Below are 27603 nucleotides of genomic sequence, written 5' to 3' on the forward strand. Positions count from 1 at the left end.
TATCCCACAGTTCCCGCAGTCTCCGCTGCCCATCGGAATTCTGGGTTGAGATCCCAATGCCTGATGGGGCTAAAACATTGTCGCGGGTGGTTCTGGGTACATATCGTCAGCCCCTCGTTCCCTCCCTCCCCCCGTGAAAGCAAGGGCAGACAATCATTTCGCGCCTTTTTTCCTGAGTTACCTGTGCAGACGCCATACCACAGCAAGCATGGAGCCCGCTCAGGTAACCGTCACCCTATGTCTCCTGGGTGCTGGCAGACGCGGTACGGCTTTGCTGCACAGTAGCAGCAACCCCTTGCCTTCTGGCAGCAGACGGTGCAATACGATTGGTAGTCGTCCTCATCGTGTCCGAGGTGCTCCTGGCCGCGTCGGCTGGGAGCGCCTGGGCAGACATGGGCGCAGGGACTAAATTTGGAGTGACTTGACCAGGTCATTCTCTTTAGTCCTGCAGTCAGTCCTATTGAACCGTCTTATGGTGAGCGGGCAGGCGATACGGACTGCTAGCAGTCGTACTGTACCATCTTCTGCCAGGCAGGCAAGAGATGAGGATTGCTAGCAGTCGTATTGCACCATCTTCTGCCAGGCAGGCAAGAGATGGGGATGGCTAGCAGTCGTACTGTACCATCTTCTGCCGAGCAGCCATGAGATGTGGATGGCATGCAGTCCTTCTGCACCGTCTGCTGCCAGCCAAAGATGTAAAAGATAGATGGAGTGGGTCAAAACAAGAAATAGACCAGATTTGTTTTGTACTCATTTGCTTCCTCCCCTGTCTAGGGGACTCATTCCTCTAGGTCACACTGCAGTCACTCACAGAGAAGGTGCAGCGAGGTAAATCTAGCAATGTATCAATCAGAGGCCAGGCTAACCTCCTTGTTCCAATAACAACGATAACTTAGGTGCACCATTTCTTATTGGAACCCTCCGTGCAGTCCTGCCTGAAATACTCCTTGATGTACAGGCACCCCCTTTGTTGATTTTAGCTCCCTGAAGCCAACCCTGTAAGCCGTGTCGTCAGTCGCCCCTCCCTCCGTCAGAGCAACGGCAGACAATCGTTCCGCGCCTTTTTTCTGTGCGGACGCCATACCACGGCAAGCATGGAGCCCGCTCAGCTCACTTTGGCAATTAGGAGCACATTAACCACCACACGCATTATTCAGCAGTATATGCAGCACCAGAACATGGCAATGCGATACCGGGCGAGGAGGCGACGTCAGCGCGGTCCCGTGAGTGATCAGGACATGGACACAGATTTCTCTGAAAGCATGGGCCCTGACAATGCATGCATCATGGTGCTAATGGGGCAGGTTCATGCTGTGGAACGCCGATTCTGGGCTCGGGAAACAAGCACAGACTGGTGGGACCGCATAGTGTTGCAGGTCTTGGACGATTCCCAGTGGCTACGAAACTTTCGCATGCGTAAGGGCACTTTCATGGAACTTTGTGACTTGCTTTCCCCTGCCCTGAAGCGCATGAATACCAAGATGAGAGCAGCCCTCACAGTTGAGAAGCGAGTGGCGATAGCCCTGTGGAAGCTTGCAACGCCAGACAGCTACCGGTCAGTTGGGAATCAATTTGGAGTGGGCAAATCTACTGTGGGGGCTGCTGTGATGCAAGTAGCCCACGCAATCAAAGATTTGCTGATATCAAGGGTAGTGACCCTGGGAAATGTGCAGGTCATAGTGGATGGCTTTGCTGCAATGGGATTCCCTAACTGTGGTGGGGCTATAGATGGAACCCATATCCCTATCTTGGCACCGGAGCACCAAGCCGCCGAGTACATAAACCGCAAGGGGTACTTTTCGATAGTGCTGCAAGCTCTGGTGGATCACAAGGGACGTTTCACCAACATCAACGTGGGATGGCCGGGAAAGGTGCATGATGCTCGCATCTTCAGGAACTCTGGTTTGTTTCAAAAGCTGCAGGAAGGGACTTTATTCCCAGACCAGAAAATAACTGTTGGGGATGTTGAAATGCCTATATGTATCCTTGGGGACCCAGCCTACCCCTTAATGCCATGGCTCATGAAGCCGTACACAGGCAGCCTGGACAGTGGTCAGGAGCTGTTCAACTACAGGCTGAGCAAGTGCAGAATGGTGGTAGAATGTGCATTTGGACGTTTAAAGGCGCGCTGGCGCAGTTTATTGACTCGCTTAGACCTCAGCGAAACCAATATTCCCACTGTTGTGGCGGGGTGGGAGGTTGAGGCAAATCGCCTGGCTGCTGGTTACGCGCAGCCAGACACCAGGGCGGTTAGAAGAGCACAGGAGGGCGCGGTACGCATCAGAGAAGCTTTGAAAAACAGTTTCATGACTGGCCAGGCTACGGTGTGAAAGTTCTGTTTGTTTCTCCTTGATGAACCCCCCCACCCCTTGGTTCACTCTACTTCCCTGTAAGCTAACCACCCTCCCCTCCTCCCTTTAATCATTGCTTGCAGAACCAATAAAGTCATTGCTGCTTCACAGTCATGCATTCGTTATTCATTCATCACACAAATAGGGGGATGACTACCAAGGTATCCCAGGAGGGGTGGTGGAGGAGGGAAGGAAAATGCCACACAGCACTTTAAGCACAGCACTTTAAAAGTTTACAACTTTAAAATTTATTGAATGACAGCCTTCTTTTTTTTGGGCAATCCTCTGTGGTGGAGTGGCTGGTTGGCCGGAGGCCCCCCCACCGCGTTCTTGGGCGTCTGGGTGTGGAGGCTATGGAACTTGGGGAGGAGGGCGGTTGGTTACAGAGGGGCTGCAGTGGCAGTCTGTGCTCCAGCTGCCTTTGCTGCAGCTCAACCATACACTGGAGCATACTGGTTTGGTCCTGCAGCAGCCTCAGCATTGAATCCTGCCTCCTCTCATCACGCTGCCGCCACCTTTGAGCTTCAGCCCTGTCTTCAGCCCGCCACTTACTCTCTTCAGCCCGCCACTTACTCTCTTCAGCCCTCCACCTCTCCTCCCGGTCATTTTGTGCTTTCCTGCACTCTGACATTATTTGCCTCCACGCATTCGTCTGTGCTCTGTCAGTGTGGGAGGACAGCATGAGCTCGGAGAACATTTCATCACGAGTGCGTTTTTTTTTCTTTCTAAGCTTCACTAGCCTCTGGGAAGGAGAAGATCCTGTGATCATTGAAACACATGCAGCTGGTGGAGAAAAAAAAAGGGACAGCGGTATTTAAAAAGACACATTTTATAAAACAGTCGCTACACTCTTTCAGGGTAAACCTTGCTGTTAACATTACATACATAGCACATGTGCTTTCGTTACAAGGTCGCATTTTGCCTCCTCCCACCGCGTGAACGGATTTTGGTTGAATGCCAGCAAACATACACTGCAATGCTTTGTTCTACAGTGATTCCCCAGTACGTGTTGCTGGCCTGGAGTGGTAAAGTGTCCTACCATGAAGGACGAAATAAGGCTGCCCTCCCCAGAAACCTTTTGCAAAGGCAGAACCGCAAATGCCAGGGCAAAGTAATCCTTTCACATGCTTGCTTTTAAACCATGTATAGCATTTTAAAAGGTACACTCACCAGAGGTCCCTTCTCCGCCTGCTGAGTCCAGGAGGCAGCCTTGGGTGGGTTCGGGGGGTACTGGCTCCAGGTCTAGGGTGAGAAACAGTTCCTGGCTGTCGGGAAAACCGGTTTCTCCGCTTGCTTGCTGTGAGCTATCTACAACCTCCTCATCATCATCTTCTTCGTCCCCAAAACCTACTTCTGTATTGCCTCCATCTCCATTGAAGGAGTCAAACAACACGGCTGGGGTAGTGGTGGCTGAACCCCCTAAAATGGCATGCAGCTCATCATAGAAGCGGCATGTTTGGGGCTCTGACCCAGAGCGGCTGTTCGCCTCTCTGGTTTTCTGGTAGGCTTGCCTCAGCTCCTTCAGTTTCACGCGGCACTGCTTCGGGTCCCTGTTATGGCCTCTGTCCTTCATGCCCTGGGAGATTTTCAGAAAGGTTTTGGCATTTCGAAAACTGGAACGGAGTTCTGATAGCACGGATTCCTCTCCCCAAACAGCGATCAGATCCCGTACCTCCCGTTCAGTCCATGCTGGAGCTCTTTTGCGATTCTGGGACTCCATCATGGTCACCTCTGCTGATGAGCTCTGCATGGTCACCTGCAGCTTGCCACGCTGGCCAAACAGGAAATGAGATTCAAAAGTTCGCGGTTCTTTTCCTGTCTACCTGGCCAGTGCATCTGAGTTGAGAGCGCTGTCCAGAGCGGTCAGAATGGAGCACTCTGGGATAGCTCCCGGAGGCCAATACCATCGAATTGTGTCCACAGTACCCCAAATTCGAGCCGGCAACGTCGATTTAAGTGCTAATCCACTTGTCAGGGGTGGAGTAAGGAAATCGATTTTAAGAGCCCTTTAAGTCGAAATAAAGGGCTTCATTGTGTGGACGGGTGCAGGTTTAAATCGATTTAACGCTGCTAAATTCGACCTAAAGTCCTAGTGTAGACCAGGGCTGGGTTTGCTTAGCCATGTCTACATTGCAATCTTAAGTCAACCTATGTTAGGTCCTCACCAGGAAGGCTTCTACAGACTGAAGAGGAGCAGTGTGGGGAGCTGAGAGCCAGGACCCCAGCTGCCCCCCATCTCTAAGTCCCCTTGCCCGGGGCATCTCACCTTCCCACTTGCTGAGAGTGGCGCAGGGGGTGGGGAAGCCACCTGCGGCTTCTTGCCTTCGTCAAGGAGATCTGTACCCAGGGCAGTGGGCTGCCATGCTCCCAGCGGGGAGTGTGGAGCTGGGACCCTGGGGGTAGCAGGGGTCCCAGTGGGGAGCAGGGAACTAGGGAGCAGCCCTAGCTGGGAAACTGGTTGGCAGCCTGGTTTGGAGTGGAGACCCAGCAGCAACCTGGCCTGGGAGCCCTGCTGCCACCCGGGATCCCGGCTCCCGATGGGGAGCTGTAAAATTGACAAGACAGCCAACAGCGATGTGAGGAACACAGTGTCTACACTACGGCCTGTGGGCTGGATGCGGCCTGCGAGCCATTTTAAGCTGGCCTGCGAGCTGCACCACGCATCTCGGCCCTGTTCTGGAGCTCCAGCCGGGGCGCTGGGTCAGGGCCACACCATGCAGCTCGGCCCTGCTCTGGCCGGGATGCTGGGTTGGGGGCCACACCACGCAGCTTGGCCCAGCTCCAGCGCAGGGTTGGGGGTCCCAAAATGTGGTTCCTGGAAGCCGCAGCATGGCTCCACTCCGGCTCCTATGCACTCCAATGGGAGCTGCAGGGGTGGTGCCTGCGGATGGGGCAGTGTGCAGAACTTCTTGGTCGCACCTCCACGTAGGAGCCGGAGAATGGACATGCCAGTGCTTCCAGGAGCTGCTTGAGGTAAGCACCTCTCAGAGCCTGCACCCCTCAGCCTCTCCCCATGCCCCTGCCCCAGCCCTGATCCCCCTCCCGCTCTCCAAACCCCTCAATACCAGCCTGGAGCACCCTCCTGTACCCCAAACTTCTCATCCCCAGCCCTACCTCAGAGCCCGCACCCCCAGCCAGAACCTGAATCCCTTCCTGCACCCCTGCCCCAGCCCTGATCCCCCTCCCACTCTCCGAACCCCTCCGTCCCAGCCCAGAACACCCTCCTACAACTCAAACTCTTCATCCCCACCCCAGAGCCCACACCCCTTCCCGCACCCCAACCCCAATTTTGTGAGCATTCATGGCCCCCCCTACCATTTCTATTCCCCTATGTGGCCCTTGGGCCAAAAAGTTTGCCCACCCCTGATGTAGACCAAGAAGGGACATAAGTAGCATGACCTTTTCACAAGAATGAAAGTGTAGACTGTTGATGATTTTGTTATAAGACCATATTTTACACTGACATCATGTAATTCAAAATAGTCTTTTTTTGCCCGTTACCACTTTTCTTCTATTACGCTTTCCCAGCATGTGTCTCTCTTCCCCGTTCTTTTCTTATAGGGCCAGTACATGAAAAATCAAATTTCTGTGGAAGCAAAAAATGGCGTCTTTCCAAGTTCTTCACATAAAAAACTCAAATGAGAAACAAGGCAAAACTTAGACATCCTGGGTCAGATTCTCCATTGCCACATACCCTTGTGTTGCCATTTATACCTGTGCTAAATATTATTGCTAACATGTTGCATGGGGTATGGCAAATTGGGGCGACCGCCCTGGGCCCCAAGCTTTGGGGGCCCCCGTGAGCAGGGAGGTGATGCGGGAGGCAGGGGGGTGAGCAGGATCAGGAGGCGAACGGGAAGGCAAGTGGCAGGTGGGCAGGGAGACGAGGAGGAGCCCCTTTACCTGAACCTCCCCTTCCCCACAGTGCCTCCTGCCCGCTGGGGAGCCCTGCCGATCAGCGTCTCTCCCTCCCTCTCAGCGCCTACCACCTGCCATGGATCAGATGTTTCATGGCCTCAGGAGGCACTGGTGGGGAGGAGAGAGGAATGAGGGTGCAGTGCACTTGGGAGAGGGGGTGGAACTTGGCAGGAAAGAGGCGGAGCGGGAAGAGGCAGGATGGGGGCAGGAAGAGGTGGGGGTGGGAAGAATTAGGGTGGGGGTGGGGGCAGGGCCCGGATGGAGCCAAGGGGGAGCACTTCCCAGCAGATTAGAAACTCAGCGCCTATGTCCTGGGCCCTGCACCCTCTGAGGGACGGCCCTATCTATAAGTATATTGAAAGGTCTGAAAAAGTTCCTTGGGTTTGGATCTGTGGAAAATCTGGACACTATCAGTTCTGAGGTCAACAGGAATGGCGTTTGCAGATGTGGATGGGTATATGCAGTTGTTGAACTGTCACCTATGTACAGCAGACTGTAATGAAACTAGCAGCAAACACAGGCCCTGAATCAATATTGCACAATTGCAGCAGTTCTGACATGTATCTAGGCAATTTAAACCATTCTGATCATCCTATCCACCTGGCCCCCTCCAGCATAGCATTATTCAGGCATTCCCTCTATGTTGGTATTCACTCTGTGCTGTTAATGTGAAAACACAGTAATACATATCCCGTTCTCTAGTTTACGCCTGTACTTTCTTAACAACCCCTTAGCAGAGGTCCTTTAGAAATAACAACAGTTTACCTTGCTGGAAAGATAAAATTATTACAATAATTCAGAAGGAATAATAGAATCTCAGGGTCATCTAGTCCAACCCCATGCTCAAAGCAGGACCTATCTCCAATTTTTGCCTCAGATCCCTAAATGGCCCCCTTAAGGACTGAACTCACAACCCTGGGTTTAGCAGGCCAATGCTCAAACCACTAAGCTATCCCTTCCCCCAACTTCAGAGCATTGACAAATCTTGTATCTTAAAAAAAAAAGCACTATTTATTGACATTTAATTAAACAGTGACAAAACAATACAGAGCCCTTTATTGCTAAAGTAATGACTTTTCACAATATTTGTAGTTTACCATATGCTTGAACTATGGTATAATCCTTATGGAGGACATTCAATTTGTTCCTTCCAAACTTCAGTAGATGTAGTTGAGTCTGTCTCTTTTTAGACAAATTGTTAATGAAAAGGTAGCTGAACAATCATTTTCTTCTAATATGCAATTCTGTCTCCTTAAATACAGGAGTCTGACAGAGCTGTTCAGCAGTTAACAGTGTCTTGATAGTACTGAACTCTGTTTGACCCTCAGAAACTAAGAACTTTAGCATAAAGGGATAGATGGAGGGAAAATAGGTAAAAATAAACATCCATTTGTAATAAATGTAATCCTGAAGTCCTGAATGTTGAAAAGAAAGAGCATTTATAATATTGTTTCTTGATAGCATACAAAGAACTACCTTTTGCACAAAAATGAAAGTTTTTAAGGATTTGTTTTATGATCTCTAGGATTACTCTGCGTGTGGTGGTTTTGCCTTAAAGAGAGAAACCAATCACCACCCCAACGGTATCAAATTAATTGGAATATGCATTAACACCAGAAAAGATAAGACCATAAAAATGGCCATACTGTTATGGTCTTGGCCTTCACAACATCCTCTGGTAAAAAGTTTCACAGGTTGACTGTGCTTTTCTGTGAAGAAAGACTTCCTTTTTTTTTGTTTTGTTTTAAACCTGCTCCCTACTTATTTCATTTGGTGACCCCTAGTTCTTGTGTTATGAGAAGGAGTAAATAACACGTCCTTATTTACTTTCTCCACACCAATCATGATTTTATACACCTCTATCATATCCCCCTTAATCGTCTCTTTTCTAAGTTGAAAAGTCCCAGTCTTAATCTCTCCTCATATGGAAGCTGTTCCGTACCCCTAATCATTTTTGTTGCCCTTTTCTGTACCGTTTCCAATTCCAATTTATCTTTTTTGAGATGGGGCAACTAGATCTGCTTGCAGTATTGAAGATGTGGGCGTACCATAGATTTATATCAGGGCAATATGATATTTTTTGTCTTATTATCTAACCTTTTCCTAATGATTCCCAACATTCTGTTCACTTTTTTGACTGATGCTACAAATTGAGTGGTTATTTTCAGAGAACTATCCACAATGACTCCAAGATCTCTTTCTTGAATGGTAACAGCTAATTTAGATCCCATCATTTTATATGTGTAGTTGAGATTATGTTTTCCAGTGTGCATTACTTTGCATTTATCAATATTGAATTTCATCTGCCATTTTGTTGCCCAGTTACCCAGTTTTGTGAGATCCCTTTGTAGTTCTTCGCAGTCTGCTTTGGACTTAACTATTTTGAGTAGTTTTGTATCATCTACTAATTTTGCCACCTCCCTGTTTACCCCTTTTCCCAGATCATTTATGAATATCTTAGAGTGCTGGTCCCAGTGCAGACCCTGGGAGACACCACTATTTACTCTCTCCATTCTGAGAACTGACCATTTATTCCTATCCTTTGTTTCCTATCTTTTAACCAGTTACCAATCCATGAGAGGATCTTCACTCTTATCCCATGACAGCTTACTTTGCTTAAGAACCTTTGGTGAGGGACCTTGTGAAAGACTTTCTGAAAATTTAAGTACACTATATCACCCTTCTCCACATACTTGTTGGCCCCTCAAAGAATTCTAGTAGACTGATGAGGCATGATTTTCCTTTAAACAAAATGTTTACTCTTCCCCCCAAAAATCATGTTCATCTATCTGTCTGATAATTATGTTCTTTATTATAGATTCAACCAATTTGCCTGGTACTGAAGTTAGGCATACCACCCTGTAATTGCCAGGATCGCCTCTGGAGCCTTTTTTAAAAAATGGCATCACATTAGCTATCCTCCAATTATCTGGTACAGAAGCCGATTTGACTGATAGGTTACATACCACAGTTAGTAGTTCTGCAATTGCACATGTGAGTTCTTTAAGAACTCTTGGGTTAATACCATGTGGTCCTGGTGATTTATTACTGTTTAATTTATTGATTTGTTTCAAAACCTCCTCTAATGATCCCTCAATCTGGGAGAGTTCCTCAGATTTGTCACCTAAAAAGAATGGGTAAAGTTTGGGAATCTCCCTCACATCCTCAGCCATGTAGGCCGATGCAAAGAATTCATTTAGTTTCTCCACAATGAAATAGGTTTTTGAAAGAAATCTATCTTTTTATCACTGTTAAAAAAATAGTCAAAAGTTGAATAAAAGACTAACGCAGGTATTTTTACCTATTTCATTATATTTTTGCAGCTATCCATTCCTCTGGATACATTAACATATCTAAAACATCTCATTAACCAACAACTTTATTATTATTTGAGTAACAGTAGCATCTAGAGGCCCCAACCAAGTTTGGGGCTTGTTGTATCTTTTTATCTATACACAATAGCAATAATATGAAGAAACCACAAGGGTATAGTTGGGTTCCACACAGCCATGTGTGGCAAATTGCCAGCACTACTTTTGATGGGTCTCATGCTTTCTCTTCTTGGGGAGGGTTCAGGGCACCGTTTCTCACCCCCTGAACTGGGTATTAACTTCCCCACTAGTGTCCTAGAGGAGGGGAGTGGAGAGGGAGGGACCGGGCCCACCCTCTATTCTGGGTCCCAGCCCAGGGGCCCAAGGGATAGCAGTAAACCACTTGAACTAGTGGTTTCTTCCCCTGGGCTACTTCCCTCTCCTGCCCTTCAGCTTGTGGGGCTTCCTTTACCTTCCAAGTGTCCCTTTACCTAGGGTCTTGGTCTTCTTAGCCCACCACAGCACTTCCCCAAACTGTCATCTGCTTCCCTCTAAACTGCTCTCTGCTCCAACACCAATCCACTCTGCTTCAACTCCTTCCCTTGTTTGATTGAAGCAGGGGGGTTTTATCAAGTGACTGCCTTCAGGTGCTCTAATTGGCTTCAGGTGCTTTAATTGGCTTCAGGTGCTTTAATCTACAGCAAACTTCCTTCCCTCTACAGGGAAGAAGGCTCCCTTCTGGCACTCTGCTGCTGCCCTCTGGCCTGGGCTTTCCTTGCTTTTTGCCCCTGCTTTAGTTCCCCCCCTGCGACTGGGCCAGACTCTTTTTCTTCGTTTTGTTTTTTTTTTGCTGTTTTTTTTTCTTTGCTGCCGTTCGAGTACTGGTCGGCTGCCAACTTGCCTGCCAGCCCCCCCACACCTGCCCTCGGACGCTGCTATTGCTTCAGCTGCAAATCCCGGAGGAGGGGGGAGGACTGTCAACCCGCTCCCTGGAGGAGGGGAGTGGACGCCCCCAGACCCAACCGTTTTGCTGTTTGTTTGTGGACCTGCAATTAATCGTCTTCTTATCTTTGCTTGGCATTTTTGGAATGCTCCACAAAGACTGGGAGAGAAGACAGCTGACAGAGACATCGCCCGGGGAAGCTACAAATCATCGTGGAGGGGGCCGTAAGACTGAGTAACTTTTGAACTGTACTCTTGTGTGGGGGGAGTTTGACTGTGTCTTAACTGCGTTTGTAGAGGCACAGGGGGTGTGGCACGGAGCTGCCCCCCAATCCATCGGTGCCCCCCCCAACACTACTACAACCGTCACGGCCCCCCCACCATCCGTCCTGCTGGCAACCTGCCGTCTGCCTCTAGCCTCAACTGCTTGCCCTGAATTCCATCATCCAGACCAGACACAACAGCTGACCAAACGAGACTCTTTGGATACACGCGCGTGGGTCTGCATTCCCCCCCACCACCCCCGGACTGCCCACCCCACAGTTTGCCCCTACTACCTGACCCCACCTCCTGTTTCCTTCCCCTGTCCAGTCCGACCCATTTGGCCACCCCCTGCCTGCAGCCCAACAGGGAGAAGTGGTTAATCTGCTTCCCCCTCCCCCCTCCTCCTTCTGGTGTCTCCCCGTCTCTCCCCGCTCACGATGGCGGGGAATGAGAGGGGTGAGACCCCTCTAACAACCTCAGTCGCCCCTCCCCCACTGGGGCATCGGCAGCTGGAGGCACCGGGGTGACTATTGCCGCTGCTACGCCCACCGCCCGCCCCAGATTCTAGGAACCCCCCCCCCCAGTGGGCCGGAAAGGCCAGGGTGAGAAGAAGGGGAAGGGCCCTCCATGGCAGGGGCTGCCCCCACTGCTGTGACCTTGTCTTCGACCATGGCGTCCCTCCCCGCTGTTCCCTCCACCAGCTCTGCGAGTGTCCCTCCCCCAGCCCCCCAGGACGTATGCCCAGGCGGTGGCAGCCCCCCGCACGCCTGCCGCCTCGTCATCTCGCCCACCCATCGCCTCCGCTACCATCAATAGCAGCCGGGGCCCCTTTCCCACCATGACCAGGAAGCACGGTGTCTGTTGCCTCCTGGTGCCCGCCTCGCCTCATGTGGAGACATACGTGCAGGCGTTGGCAGGGGGGGGTAGGACCCATGGCTATTGTGGCAGCCTCCAAAATGTATGGGACGGTTGTCTTTTTCTTAGCATCGTAGGCTGCCGCCCAGAAGGCAGTGGAGAAGGGCCTGGCGATGGGGGGGGTGTTTGTCCCCCTGGAGCCGCTAGAGGACCTGGGCGTTTGCCTAGTCCTCACCTCTGTCCCTCCCTTTCTACCCAATGCCGCCTTGTTACCCACTCTCTCCACCCTGGGGAAACTCGTTTCTGTCATCAGCCCTCTCCCGTTGGGCTGCAAGGACCCCACCCTCCGTCACGTCCTCTCGTTCCGCCGGCAAGTGCAGCTTCTACCGCCGGCGGCGGCGTGTGAAGGAGAGGCGCTCGAGGGGTCCTTCCTAGTCCCCTACCAGGGAGCCCGCTATCGGGTCTTTTACTCCACGGGAGAGGCCCGGTGCTACCTCTGCCGCTCAGCGGGGCATGTCCGCGGAGACTGCCCTTTGGCCCAGGGGGGAGGGGCACCCAAGACCCCCGAGACCCGGCAGGACATCAGCTCTGTTGTTGCCGACGCCCCTGGCTGCCCGGCACCTGAAACCACCTCTCCTGCTCGATCCACAGCTGCTCCTGTCCGGGCCCAAGAGACACCTTCCCTACAACACCCAGACAAGCAAGGGAGTCCCACCATTGCTATTAACAATCTGGCAGAGCCTATGGAGGAGGGTGCAGCAAAGATATTACCAGGTATAGGAGAGGGCCCGCCCCAAGGAGAACCCCCCGCCCCTCATGCTGCCTCACCGTTACCCCCCCGAACCCCTGAACCATCGCCTCTGCCCCCCGACACGACCCCTGTTAACCAGCCCCCAGACAATGCTATGGAGCGCTGGACCCTAGTCCAGGGGAAGCGAGGCAAGCGGAAGACTCGAGCTCCGCTGCGCCCATCCGATGCAGAGGCCCCCCGGAAGACCAGGAAGGGAGACACTGACACTGAGCCTTCCACTATGCCCACGAGTGAGATCCATCCGCCGGTATCGGGAGAGGAAGACAGAATAGCATTGGGAGGTAGGATCTCCCCTCCACGGGAGACCCTCCCCTCCGAGACCCCCGAGGAAGCCCCTTCTGCCCGGATACCACCCGAACCCCCCGCGAACCCCGAAGCGACCGTCGAGGCGGGCACCAGAGAAGGGCCCCCCGGGGTGGCAGAAGATGACCTCTCCTCCATGTATGAGGAGATAGAGGCCCTAGGTTTGACCCCGGTCACCCAGGGAGAGGATGACCTACTGCCGGCTGGCCTCGATCTGGGCAACCTCACCCCAGTCCCCCTTTCCCCATGCTCCCTCCCCCTAACCGCCTTCCCGGGTGGTCACCCTTCAGAAGGTGGTCCACCACCTGATGCCAAGGCCATCAAATCCACCACAGAGCCTGCGCCTAGCATCACTGGGAGCCCCCTCCCTTACCCCACAACCCTTGAATCTGCTCAGGAGGCACCACCTCTCAATTGCTTGCCTCCCGAAGCCCAGAGCCTTGCCTCTGCCCCCGCCCCCACCCCTGTCCCTGCCCAATCCACCTCCTCCTGCAATGCTATTGCCGCCCCTGGGGTTATTTCCTTCCCGTTTTTTGTGGATCCCCGCCAAGGAGCAGCCTTTGCATTTTCCTGCGGCGACCCATTAGGAACTGCAATTTTCCCTCCGCCATCCTCTTCTACCCCAAGGCTTGAGACGGACCTAATAACTTTAGCCTGTCAGACGCCCCGTCGGTGGTCTGCACCCTGCCTGCCCGCCTCAGCGGACCACGAGGCTGCACCAAGAGCCCCAAAAGGGAATAACCCGGAAATCGCAACCCCACCCCCCCATGAGCTGCGAAAAGCATTGCGACAGTTTTTAGAAGACATCCTTGGCTCCCGCAACAGGGTACAGCTAGCTTTCCAGCTATGGGGGGACTTTGATCAAATCCTCCAGGCCACAAGGGCCCTTATAAAGGAGGGTAAAGGGAAAGGAAGGCACGGTGCCGCGGCCTTTGGGCGAGCCCACAGCTTCCGTGATGATTTACTCACTTATGGGATGGGTCACGGATTGTTGCGTGACCTGCCGGAGGCTGCAAACACCCCCGCCAACAAGAAACCCCCACCCCCGCAGCCCTACACATGACGCCCCTCATTATTGCAACCTTGAACACCAGGGGCTGTAGGATGGCTCTCCGCAGGTCCTAGGTGCTCTCTTACCTTCAGGAAGGAGGGTACTCTGTGGTTTTCCTGCAGGAGACCCATACGGATCTGACCGCCAAGGACAGCTGGTGGCTGGAGTGGGGGGACGGGGTCTACTTCAGCCATTTCACGATCCGACAAGCTGGAGTGGTGACCCTGTTCTCCCCCAACCTACGGCCCGAGGTGCTAGGGGTCACTGAGGCCGTGCCGGGCCACCTGCTGCATCTCGGAGTCCGTATGGAGGGGCTCGTGGTCAACCTCGTTAACATCTATGCCCCGACAACGAGCCCGAAGCGGCCGCAATTCTATCAGTGGGTGTCCAACTTCCTCAGCACCCTAGATTCTCACGAATGCTTAGTCCTGGGAGGGGACTTTAACACCACCCTCGAGGAACAGGTCCGCTCAGGGGCCGAGCTGAGCCCGGCCGCTGTGAACATTCTCTGAGAAATAGTTGAACATCACTCCCTAGTAGACGTCTGGCGTGACCACCACCCAGATGACACTTCCACGTTCACCTTGGTCCCAAAGCCCGTCGGGGACATCAGTTGGTGGCTCCTTCACGGAGCTGTGAGCATGGGCGTGTTTTTGACACAGTTCACCCCCATCCCGGATACTTGCCCTTTTTGCAATGTGAGGGAAACCCTGGCGCACGTATATTTAGAGTGTGCCAGGCTGCAGCCCCTTTTTTGGTTCCTCACGAATATTTTATTATGCTTTTGGCTACACTTTTCCCCTCACCTTTTTACCTACACACTCCCCATCCGTGACCCCACAAAATGGCGAGATCTCCTGGTTAACCTCCGCCTAGCCCTAGCTAAAATAGCCATTTATAAAACCAGAGAGAGGAGGTTGGCTAATGAAGCGCCTTGCAATTGTAGGGCCATTTTCCGATCCTCAGTACATTCACGTATCCGGGCGGAGTTCCTCTGGGCGGCGTCCACCGACTCTCTTGACGCCTTCAAGGAGCGGTGGGCACTGTCCGAGGTTCTCTGCTTGGTGACCCCATCCGGTTCTCTCCATCTGACCCTTTGATTGAGGGGAAGAGAGAGAGACCCCAGCCCCAGCCGTTGCCGCTGTGGATACCATCATCATTGTCACCTAGGAGGGGTCCTATCACATGTGGTGTACGTCCCCCCCACCCACAAACTGCCCACCCTGCAGCTGTGCCCATCTTGTCGGGCACTCTCAGGAGAGGAATAATCAGTGACACTGGGCGTGGCACTAGGTAACTCGAGGGGGTGGAAGACCATGAGTGTCGAGGAAGCCCCCCCGCTCTAGGCCACCAGGTAACTCAGGAGGGTGGAAGACCACGAGTATTGAGGAAGCCCCTCCGCTCTGGGCCCAGGCTAGCCTGAACACTTCTCCCTCCTGAAGGCTGCTGTGTTATACCTTGTGTTTGCTTTTGTTTTGCTGCATAGTTTTGCTTTATCCTTTTTGGTGATTTTTTGTAAGTGTTACACAAATAAAATTCTTTTATGCTTTAAAAAAAAAGGCACTCTCCTGCTGCCCTCTGGCCTGGGCTTTCCTTGCTTTTTGCCCCTGCTTTCAGCTTCCCCCCCTGACTGGGCCAGATGCTCTCCCCCCTTTTCCCCCCTTTTTTTTGTTTTTCTGCTGTTGCTTGAGTGCTGGTCGGCTGCCGACTGGCTGTCAGCCCCCCCCGCCCGCCCTCGGACGCTGCTGCCACTCCAGCTGAGGCCCCCTGAGGGGGGGGCCTGCTGACCTGCTCCCCGGAGAGGGGGGAGTGGAAGGACCCAGACCCAGCCGCTTGCTGTTTGTTTGAGGACCCATATCCGGCCGAGAGAGACTCTTATCATCTGTTCCGGCATCCCTGGAATGCTACAGCTGCAAAGAAAGCCTGGAAAAGAAAGGGAAAAAGCCATCTACCGGAGGAACACTGCTCGGGGAATCTACAAATCACCGTGGAGGGGGCCTTAAGACTGAGTAACTTTCGAACTGTGCTCTCGAGTGGGGGGATGCCTTGACTGTGTCTTGACTGTGTTTGTAGGGACAGAGGGGGTGTGGCACAGAGCTGCCCCCCGATCCATCTGTGTCCTCCCAACCCCCACACTACTATCTTCACCACTGCCCCCCTCCACCATCTTTGCTGGCTGTTTAACATCTGCCTCTGGACTCAGCTGCTCGCCCTGATTCCACCGTGTGGGCCAGAAGTACCAGCCAACCAAACAGGACACTCTGTACAATCGTACGGTGGTTCATGTGCCCCCCCCCCGAATTGTCCACCCCACAGCTTGTCCCTTTTTACCTGACCCCAACTCCTGTTAACCACCTGCCACCGTCCCGGCTGGGGCATCGGCAATGGAGGGCACTGGGGTGACCTCCGCCGCTACCATGCCCATCGCCTCCCCAGACTCTAAGGGAGCCCCCCCAGCTGGCGGGAAAGGCCAGGGCAAGAAGGGGAAGGGCCCCCCTAAAACCACCGGGCCCCCCATGGCAGGGGCCAACCCCACTGCTGCGGCCCTGCCACCAACCATGGCGTTCTTCCCTGCTGCCTCCTCCACCGGCTCTGCGGGTGTCCCTCCCTCAGCCCCCAGGATATATGCCCAGGTGGCGGCAGCCCCCCCCGCCTGCTGCCTCGTCATCTCTCCCGCCCACCGCCTCCGCCACCATCAATAGCGGCTGGGGTCCCTTTCCCACCATGACAAGGAAGCACGGTGTCCGATGCCTCCTGGTGCCTGCCTCACCCCATGTGGAGACCTATGTGCAGGCTTTGCGAGGGTGGTGGGGCCCTCGGCCATTGTGGCAGCCTCCAAAATGTACGGGAAGGTTGTCTTCTTCTTAGCATTGGAGGCTGCCACCCAGGAAGCAGTGGAGAGGGGCCTGGCAGTGGGGGGAGGAGGGTGTTTGTCCCCCTAGAGCCGCTAGAGGACCTGGGTGTCCGCCTGGTCCTGACCTCTGTTCCTCCTTTTCTCCCCAATGCTGCCCTGTTACCCGCCCTTTCCACCCTGGGGAAACCTGTTTCTGTTATCAGCCCTCTCCCGTTGGGCTGCAAGGACCCCACCCTCTGTCACATCTTTTCCGTCCCCCGGCAAGTGCAGCTTCTACTGCCGTTGGCGGTGTGTGATGGAGAGGCGCTCGAGGGGTCCTTCCTAGTCCCCCACCAGGGGGCCCGTTACCGGGTGTACTTCTACACGGGGGAAGCCTGGTGCTACCTCTGCAGGGCATCGGGGCATGTCCGGAGGGACTGCCCCTTAGCCCAGCAAAGAGGGGCACCTGGGATCCCCGAGACCCGGCAGGACATCGGCCCCATCATTGCCGACGCCCCTGGCCACCCGGTACCTGAAACCACCCCCCCTCCTCTTCAGACCACCACTACTCCCGCTCAGGCCCAAGGGGCACCTCCCCTACAATGCCCAGATGAGCAGGAGAGCCCCGCCCTCGCTGCTGACAATCTGGGCGGGGCCCATGGAGGAGGGTGTGGCAGAGATACCACCAGGCATGGGAGAGAGCCTGCCCCAGGGAGAATCCTCCCTCCCTTATACTGCCGCACCATTCCCCCTACAAGTCCCTGAGCCATCGCCTTTACCCCCTGACATGACCCCTGCTAACCAGCCCCCAGATGATGCCATGGAGGGCTGGGCCCTAGTCCAGGGGAAGCGAGGCAGGTGGAAGGCTCAAGCTCCGCATCATCCACCCGAAGAGGAGGCCCCCCCGAAAGACCAGGAAGGGGGGCACCGATGCCGAGCCTTCCGCTTTGCCCACGAGTGCATCCCATCCACCGGTGTCAGTCAGGAAAGACATGGCAGCACCAGAAGGTAGTGTCTCCCCTCCACGGGAGACCCTCCCCTCCGAGACCCTTGAGGAAGCCCCTTCTGTCCTGACACAACCTGAAGCCCCCGTGAACCCCGAGGCAACCGTCATGGCGGGTGCTAGCGGGGAGAACCCCGGGGTGGCAGAAAGTGTCCTCTCCTCCATGTTGGAAGAGATCGAGGCCCTAGATCTGACCCCGGTCGCCCAGGGAGAGGATGACCTTTTGCCAGCAAACCTTGATCTGGGCGACTTCACTCCACCCCTCTTTTCCCCGTGCTCCCTCCCTGTAACTGCTGCTTCTGCTCCCACCTCCGAGGAGCCCCTGGACTCCTCCATCGACCCGGCCACTGATGGCACCCCACTGATGACCACCAAGCCTGCTCAGGTGACAGCCAGCACCATGCGGCCGGGACACAAGTCGCCAGGGGCACCCCCCATTGGTGCAGAGCAAGCAACTTGCTTCCCAGGCGGGGGCCCTACAGAAGATAATCCACCTCCTGATGCTATGGCCGCTAAATCCACCATAGAGCCTGCGTCCGGTATCACTGAGAGCTCCGTCCCCACCCCCTTAACCCTCAAGCTTGATCGGGAGGCGCCACCATCCAGCTGCTTGCCTCCCAAAACCCAGAACCTCGCCTCTGCCCCTGCCCCTACCCCTATCCAGTTTACCTCATGCCATGTTATCACCGCCCCAGGGGCTGTCTCCTTCCCTTTTCCAACTGATGACCCCCAGGGAGCGGTGTTAGAGAGCTTATTCCTTCACTCTCCCACTTCCCTGGTCCTTCTCGCATGAACAGAGAGCAACAATACCCGAAGTCCGAAGGTGCAAACAATTCGATGTTTATTGGGGTGAACTTCCAGCAAGCTTAAATACAAGTTCCTTTTTCCTTATTTTCGAATCCCAACTTACTTCCTGTTTGCCCCTAATTTATATAGTAATATTCTTAGCTATACCTTAACCAATCATTCTACTGAAATTTAACTAACCAATCCTAACATATTGTAACATGATTAGCTAACCAATTATATCCCACAATAATTAGATTACACCCAGCAAAATTAATTATACAGCAGACAGAAACAATCACAGAACCAGACAGAGACCATGCCAATAAACAATAGCAAAGTGGGAACTATAATGACAAAACAATACAGAAGTGAGGATTTCACAACAACATCTATAAAGACGTAAGAGTTTCCCAGCTGTGTCTATTGATAAGTGAGTTCTTACCAGACAGAAAACTATCAACCTCAATTTCCTTTTACATCTTCTAGGCACTTCCCTTTCACTGGAGGTGATAGGCACTATCAGGACAGGATTGTATTCCTAACAGCCCAATAGCACCTTTTTTCAATGTGACTAGTTTGTAATGTGAGGATGTGACTGGTCCCTTCCCAGTTTATGGCTGCCTCTGTCGCTTAGCCAAAGGCCTTAGCCTAAGAACACGGCCTCAGACTGTCACAGTAAGAGAAGGACCTTACACTGGCAGACAGTGATTTTGATACTTTCTTTTATACCTCTAACTAGCCAAGTGATAAGAATACACCTAAATTCTTAAAGTACAGGCCTTTACAGACAGGCCTGAATATCTATATCCTAACAAGCGGCATTTGTGTTCTCCTGCCCCGACCCATTAGGGGCTGCTATTTTCCCTCCACCGCCCCCTATTGCCCCAGGGTTTGAGGAGAGCCTAGAAGCTCCAGCCCATCTGGCACCCCGTCGGGGGTCCGCACCCTGCTTGCCTGTTTTAGTGGGCCACGGGGCTGCACCAAGGGCCCCGCTGGGGAACAATTAGGAAACTGTAACCCCATCCCCCCATGAGCTGCGAGGAGCGCTGCGGAAGTTTTTAGAAGATGTCCGTGATTCCCGCAACAAGGTACAGCGATGGGGGGACTTTTCTCAAATCCTCCGCTCCACAAGGGCCCTCATGGGGGAAGGTAAAGGGATGGGGAAGCAGGATGCTGCGGCCTACTAGCGGGTCCGCATCTTCCGTGACCAATTACTCACCTACAGGATGAGTCACGCACTGTTGGGCGGCCCGCTGGGGGATGCGAGCATCCCTGCCAGTGGAGATTCCCCCCGGCCCTCCCCATGGCACTTCTCACCATTGCAACGTTGAACACCCGAGGTTGTAGAATGGCTCTCCACAGGTCCCAGGTGCTCTCCTTCCTTAGGGAGGGAGGGTACTCTGTGGTTTTCCTGCAGGAGACCCATACAGATCCGACCGCCGAAGACAGTTGGCAGCTGGAGTGGGGGGACAGGGTCTACTTTAGCCATTCCACGGTTCAACAGGCTGGAGTGGCGACCCTGTTCTCCCCCGACCTACGGCCTGAGGTGCTAGGGGTCGCTGAGGCTATGCCGGGTCGCCTGCTGCATCTCCGGGTTTGTATGGAGGGGCTCGTGGTTAACCTCGTTAACGTCTATGCCCCGACATCGGGCCCGGAGCAGCTGCAATTCTATCAGTGGGCGTCCGCCTTCCTCAGCACCTTAGATTCTCACGAGTGCCTGGCCCTGGGAGGGGATTTTAATACCACCCTTGAGGAGCGGGACCACTCGGGGACTGAGCAGAGTCTGGCTGCTGCGAACACCCTCCAGGAGATAGTCGAACATCACTCCCTAGTGGACATCTGGCGTGACCACCACCCGGATGACACTTCCACGTTCACCTTTGTCCAGGTGGAGGCCCATCGGTCGTGCCACTCCCGGTTGGACCGCATTTATTTATCACGCTTTCATCTCTCACGAGCCACTCTTCCAGCATTCGGCTGGCCCCATTTTCTGACCATCACCTAGCCACCGTGACAGCCTCCCTCTGTGCGGAGAGGCTGGGGCCGGCCTATTGGTATTTTACAACAGCCTGTGGAGGATGAGAGCTTCATAACATCCTTCCGGGAATTCTGGCTGGCCTGGTGAGGGCAGCGGTGTGCCTTTCCCTCGGCGCGGCGATGGTGGGACCTGGGGAAGGTGCGCGCCCGGTTTTTCTGCCGTGACTACACGCGGGGCACCAGCCGATGGAGAAATGCGGTGATAGAGCAGTTGGAACGGGAGGTCTTAGAGCTGGAGAGGCGTCTGGCCGCCAGCTCTGAGGACCCGCTCCTCTGCGGAGTGTGCCGAGAGAAGTGGGAGGAGCTCCGAGGCCTCGAGGACCATCGGGCCTGGGGCGCCTTTGTTCGATCCCGCATCCGCCTCCTTCGGGAAATGGATCACGGCTCCCGCTTCTTCTATGCCCTGGAGAAAACAAGGGGGGCCAAGAAACACGTCACCTGCCTTCTGGCAGAAGACGGCACTCCTTTCATGGAACCGGTGGAGATGTGTGGGAGGGCCCAAGCCTTCTACGCAAGTCTTTTCTCCCCGGCAGACTGACCCTAGCGCTTGCAGAGTGCTCTGGGAGGAGTTCCCTATGGTCAGCGCGAGAGACCGAGACCAGCTAGAGTTGCCTCTCACTCTGGCCGAGTTCTCGGAAGCCCTCCGTCGTAGGCCCACTAAGTCTCCAGGCATGGACGGGCTTACCGTGGAATTCTACCCCGTGTTTTGGGACGTCCTTGGCCCAGACCTAGTCACTGTCTGGGCCGAGTCTCTGCAGAGCAGGGTCCTCCCTCTTTCGTGCAGGCGATCTGTGCTCACCTTATTGCCGAAGAAGGGGGACCTCCGTGATTTACGAAATTGGCATCCCGTCTCGCTCCTAAGCACGGACTACAAAATCATAGCGAAAGCAATCTCGCTGTGGCTAGGGTCTGTGCTGGCGGACGTGATCCACCCAGACCAGACCTACACTGTCCCGGATCGCAGTATCTTTGATAACCTATTTCTGGTTCGGGACCTTTTGGAACTCGGGTGTAGAGACGGTCTGTCATTCGCCCTTCTGTTCCTAGATCAGGAGAAGGCGTTCGATAGGGTGGACCATGGGTACCTCCTGAGCACTCTGCAGGCGTTTGGCTTCAGATCCCACTTTGTGGGTTTTCTCTGGGTGCTGTACGCTTCCGCAGAGTGTCTGGTTAAGCTCAACTGGACCCTGACCGAACCGGTCAGCTTCGGGCGAGGAGTGCGGCAGGGGTGCCCCCTCTCTGGCCAGCTGTACGCTCTGGCTATCGAGCCCTTCCTCTGTCTCCTCTGCAGGAGGTTGACAGGGTTGGTGCTGCGGGATCCGGAGCTGCGGCTGGTCCTGTTGGCGTACACCGATGACTTGCTCCTCGTGGTCCAGGACCCGGGCGACTTGGCGCAGGTGAAGGCTTGCCAGGCCATCTATTCGGCAGTCTTCTCCGCCCGGGTCAACTGGGTCAAGCGCTCTTGCTTGGCGGTAGGAGACTGGCGGCAGGTGAGCTCCCTCCCACCCATGCTTCAGACCATCCGGTGGAGCGCAGGTCCGCTGCTCTACCTCGGCGTTTACCTTTCTGCCACACATCTCTCTCCGCTGGAGAACTGAAAAAATTTAGAGGGTGGGGTGATAGAGTGGCTCTGGAAATGGACGGGACTACTCCGATGTCTCTCCCTCCGAGGGAGAGCACTGGTGTTTAATCAACCAGTCCTGTCCGTGCTCTGGTACCAGCTCAACACCCTGGTCCCGGTCAGGGTTTCCTGACCAACCTCCAGACATCAATTCTGGGGTTCTTTTGGTCAGGAATGCACTGGGCCCCTGTAGGGGCTCTTCATCTACCCCTGAAGGAAGGAGGACAGGGCCTAAAGTGTCTGCACACTCAGGACCACGTCTTCTGCCTCCAGGCCCTACAGAGGCTCCTCTATGGTGCAGGCAGTTCAGCGTGGAGCATACTGGTGCGCGCCATCCTGCGCCATATCAGAGGGCTCCGATATGACGGGCAGCTCTTTTATCTCTGTCCGGTAGGTCTTCTGCGAGACCTCTCCGGGCTGCCGGTCTTCTATCAGGACCTCCTCCAGACTTGGAAACTGTTTTTAACTACCAGGTCCGTGGCGGCCACCAAGGGGGCAGATCTCCTTGCGGAGCCCCTGCTACACAACCCCCAGCTCCGTGTGCAGGTGGCGGAGTCCTGCTCGGTGTGCCAGAGCTTGATCCTGGCAGAAGTCACGAGAGTCGGAGACCTCCTGGACTACGACCGGGGAGACTGGCTGGATCCTCTGATGCTCACTCGGCGCATGGGGCTCTCCAGACCTCGTACCCCCTGGCGTATACTTCAGGAGGTGAAGGCCGCTTTGCCGCCCGCTGCTCGAGCTTACCTCAACTGGGTCCTGCTCGAGGGCACGCCCTGCCCACCCTCTACCCCAGGCCCACCGGACCTTTTAATTGGACCCCTGCCCCGTAGACCCAATTGACCTCCTCACCCCTTTACTGCGAGCCGGCTGCATGAACTGCAGCCGGCATGCTTCCAAACCGCGCCAAGGAAACATCTATACAGGCTCGTGCTCCACACCCTTTGTGCCCTCACCCTAGTGTTCCGCCCCGACACAATGTGGCGAGACCTTCTGCCACCTTTGGAGGGTGAGCAGCCCCGGTGGGTCAGCCTATATTCCACCTTGGTTCTGAGGCCCATCGGGGACATCAGTTGGTGGCTCCTTCACGGAGCTGTGAGCACGGGCACGTACTTGGCGCGGCTCACCCCCATCCCAGATACTTGTCACTTTTGCGGTGTGAGGAAAACCCTGGTGCATGTATATTTGGAGTGCGCCAGGCTGCAGCCCCGGTTCCGGCTCCTCACAAATCTTCTATTACGTTTTTGGTTGCATTTTTCCCCTCACCTTTTTATTTATGCACTCCCCATCCATGGCCTCACAAAGTTGTGAGATCTCCTAGTTAACCTCCTCCTGGCCCTGGCTAAAATGGCCATCTATAAAACCAGAGAGAGGAGGTTGGCCGATGGAGTTTCCTGTGACTGTGGGGCTGTTTTCTAATCCTTGGATCGTTCACGTATCCGGGCGGAGTTCCTCTGGGTGGCGTCCACCGACTCCCTTGATGCTTTTGAGGAGCAGTGGGCGCTGTCCGAGGTTCTCTGCTCGGTGTCCCTGTCCGGTTCCCTTTGTTTGACCCTTTGATTGGGGGAGAGAGTAAGGGACCCCAGCCCCAGCCATTGCTGCTGCGGACACCACCACCTTAGAAGGGTCCTGTCACACGTGGGTGCACGTGCCACACCCCCCCCCCCGGATTGTTCCCCCCACAGCCTGCCCCTCTTGTTGGGTGCTTTCAAAGGAGGGAATTGTTGGTGACACTGGGCGTGGCGCCAGGTAACTTGAGGGGGTGGCAGACCTTGAGAGTCGAAGCCTCCTCGCTCTGGGCCACCAGGTAACTCGGAAGGATGGAAGACCACGAGAGTCAAGGAAGCCCCCCGCCCTGGGCCCAGGCAAGCTTGAACATTTCCCTCCCCTGAAGCTAATGAGAAAACAATTGTGATTGGTTGCTGTGTTACACATTGCATATGCTGTTGTTTTTGTTTTGTAAGTGTATTATGGAAAAGAAAACACCTTTTTTTTTGCTTCAAAAAAAAAACCCACTCTCCTGCTGCCCTCTGGCCATGCTGTATCACACGTGTTTACTAACTGTACACTGTTCCAGAGTAGCAGCCGTGTTAGTCTGTATTCGCAAAAAGAAAAAGAGTACTTGTGGCACCTTAGAGACTAACAAATTTATTTGAGCATAAGCTTTCGTGATCTACAGCTCACTTCATCAGATGCATCCGATGAAGTGAGCTGTAGCTCATGAAAGCTTATGCTAAAATAAATTTGTTAGTCTCTAAGGTGCCACAAGTACTCCTTCACTTTAGCCTAAGAAACCCTCTGATGAGAATAGGGGATATGACTGCTATAGGCAACAAGACAGACCCCCATCAGGATCAGCCTCCAAGAAAAAAGGATCTCTCCTCATCTCAGTCTAAGTCAGGTGAGTCCTCACACACAGGTCCTAAGGAGTTAGGTCTACATAAACCTTTCATTCAGGACAGGAAAGTAAAGCAAAGAAGAAGGATCCGGTGGCACTGTTCTGCCTCTGTCCACAAATCAAAACATCGGTACCACTGGTTCCATCTGGGAGCTCCACATTGGGACCCCATTCCACAGTTTCAACATACTCCATGTGGGATCCTTCAAATACCGAACCATTGGACTCCCTGGATCTGCCAGTCCCCTCCTCAGAGACTCCCCAAATGCCAGGAAGGACCAAAATCTTTAGCTCACCAAAAGATATTTTTGCTGTTGTATCCACAATCTCCTCTTCTATTGGGCCCAGTCCTCCTTAGAGACATCTCTACTGCTGAAGAAACTACCTCAAGGAGAAGAGGATCATCTCCTACTGCATCCACAACCTGAAGCATTCTCCCACTAACATTGATAGCACCTCTGGTAGAGCAGAAGCCTATTATTTCATTGGGCAAACCTGAGGCTCCAGATGAGTCTTCCCCTCTGAAGGAAACAAGTCCAGAGATAATCATTTTGGATATGGCTACCCAGGGAACTGCTGGTACACTATGCCTTGGGGCCATTCCCCACTGTGCTCTTTCTTCTTGGCCTTATTAATCCTCATGGGATCCATATAACAGATATCCTAGATCCATGCAAGAATCACATTGACCCTCCTCTCTCAGCCAATTCCAACTGGCTCCACTGGAGTTTGAGAAGGAAGAAGACGAGACAGAGCCACTGGTTCTGCCATATATGTTATTCTCTTCACCTGTTGAGGTAATTGCTCCACCATCTCTCTCCCCACCCGACGACCAGAGGCAGTCTCAGGAGCTGTTACAGAGGGTAGCAATTGAGCTCCAGATACCTCTTCAGGATTTCCAGAACACATCATGGTCTATTGGACATCCTTCAACCTTCTAGTCCTTCTAGAGTGGTCCCTCCAGCCAACCAACCCATTCTGGAACCCACCAGATCTGTGCGGCCTCCTGTGCCCCTAGTGCAAGAAGGGTTGAAAAATGATATTTCAAGCCTGCTAAAGGGGCAGAGTTATTTACTCATCCAGCACCCAACTCCTTTGTGGTGCAAGTGGCTACAGAAAAGTCATCCCAAGATTACTCCAGCTGATAAGGCACTAAATGCCCTGACCTCTTGGGAGGAAAATATTTTCATCAGCTAGTCTCCAATTCAGAGTTGCTATCTACCAGGAGCTGTTAACAAAATATGATTTCCTGAATTATTCAAAATTTGTAGACTTCAAAGACAAACTTCCTCAGGAAGACAAGGCCTAGTTACAAGCCCTCATTGAAGAAGGCAGGCAAGTGACTAAGATGTCACTTTAAGCAGCAGTAGACACAGCTGCATCTAGAGCCATTACCACAGCCATAGTCATGAGACATGAATTGTGGCTGCAAACTTCAGGGTTCCCCAGGGAGGTCCAGAATACCATTGAGGATCTTCCCTTTGATGAATAGACTGACGAGTTTCCACATTCTCTTAAAAATTCTAGGACAACCCCCTGGTCCGTGGACATTTTACACCCTAGCCCTGAAGAAGAAACATCATACGGAAACCTACAGGTCTGACCTCCTCCTTGATATTTTACCATCAGTGCCCTTATGAACCACCCCTTCCTCCCCATAAATGACAAAGGGTTCAAAGACCTAGGCGTATAACCTCCACCACTTCTACAACTGCCACCCAACCCTACTTACCATCCAAGGGGCTTTTTGATGGCATGCTCAAGGACCATGTATCAATATTGATGCCATGCCTTATTGCCCTCCGAACCTTGGGTAGCTGCCTTACTCATTTTGCTCACAACTGGAGGTCAATAACAGCAGACAAACATGTTGTCATCAATATAAATGGAAGGGTAAACCCCTTTAAAATCCCTCCTGGCCAGAGGAAAAATCCTCTCACCTGTAAAGGGTTAAGAAGCTAAAGGTAACCTCGCTGGCACCTGACCAAAATGACCAATGAGGAGACAAGATACTTTCAAAAGCTGGGAGGAGGGAGAGAAACAAAGGGTCTGTGTCTGTTGGTACGCTGCTTTTGCCGGGGATAGAACAGGAATGGAGTCTTAGAATTTTTAGTAAGTAATCTAGCTAGGTATGTGTTAGATTACGATTTCTTTAAAAGGCTGAGAAAAGAACTGTGCTGAATAGAATGACTATTTCTGTCTATGTGTCTTTTTTGTAACTTAAGGTTTTGCCTAGAGAGATTCTCTATGTTTTGAATCTAATTACCCTGTAAGGTATCCACCATCCTGATTTTACAGAGGTGATTCCTTTACTTCTATTTACTTCTATTTCTATTAAAAGTCTTCTTGTAAGAAAACTGAATGCTTTTTCATTGTTCTCAGATCCAAGGGTTTGGGTCTGTGGTCACCTATGCAAATTGGTGAGGATTTTTACCAAACCTTTCCCAGGAAGTGGGGTGCAAGGGTTGGGAGGATTTTGGGGGGAAAGACGTGTCCAAACTACGTTTCCCAGTAAACCCAGTTAGAATTTGGTGGTGGCAGTGGATATTCCAAGGACAAAGGATAAAATTAATTTGTACCTTGGGGAAGTTTTAACCTAAGCTGGTAAAAGTAAGCTTAGGAGGTTTTCATGCAGGTCCCCACATCTGTACCCTAGAGTTCAGAGTGGGGGAGGAACCTTGACACATGTACTAGAAGAGATCATCCACTCTGGCTACCCAGTCTAGTTTCTCTCACCTCCATACCACAAACCCCTTCTTGAGCCCTTCTCAGGGACCACTCTCATGAGGAGACTCCTCACCAAGAAGTGAATTCTCTCCTTCAGAAAGGGGACATAGAACTGGTGCCATCCCAACATCAAGGGAAGGCATTCTACTCCCCATAATTTATGGTCCCCAAAAAAGGATGGGGGATGGATACTGATTCTTGATCGATGACAACTAAAGGCATTCATCTAAAAAAAATTCTGCATGGTCACACTGGCATTAATAATCCACTATCTAGAAGAGGGCACATGGTTTGCGGCTCTCAACATGAAAGATGGTTTACTTTTGAGTAGACATTCACCCATCCCACAGAAGGTTCCTTGCATCCCTCATTGGGCAAGACCACTACCAATT

Source organism: Caretta caretta, chromosome 2 (assembly GCF_965140235.1).
Source record: "Caretta caretta isolate rCarCar2 chromosome 2, rCarCar1.hap1, whole genome shotgun sequence".
NCBI classification, from domain to species: domain Eukaryota; kingdom Metazoa; phylum Chordata; order Testudines; family Cheloniidae; genus Caretta; species Caretta caretta.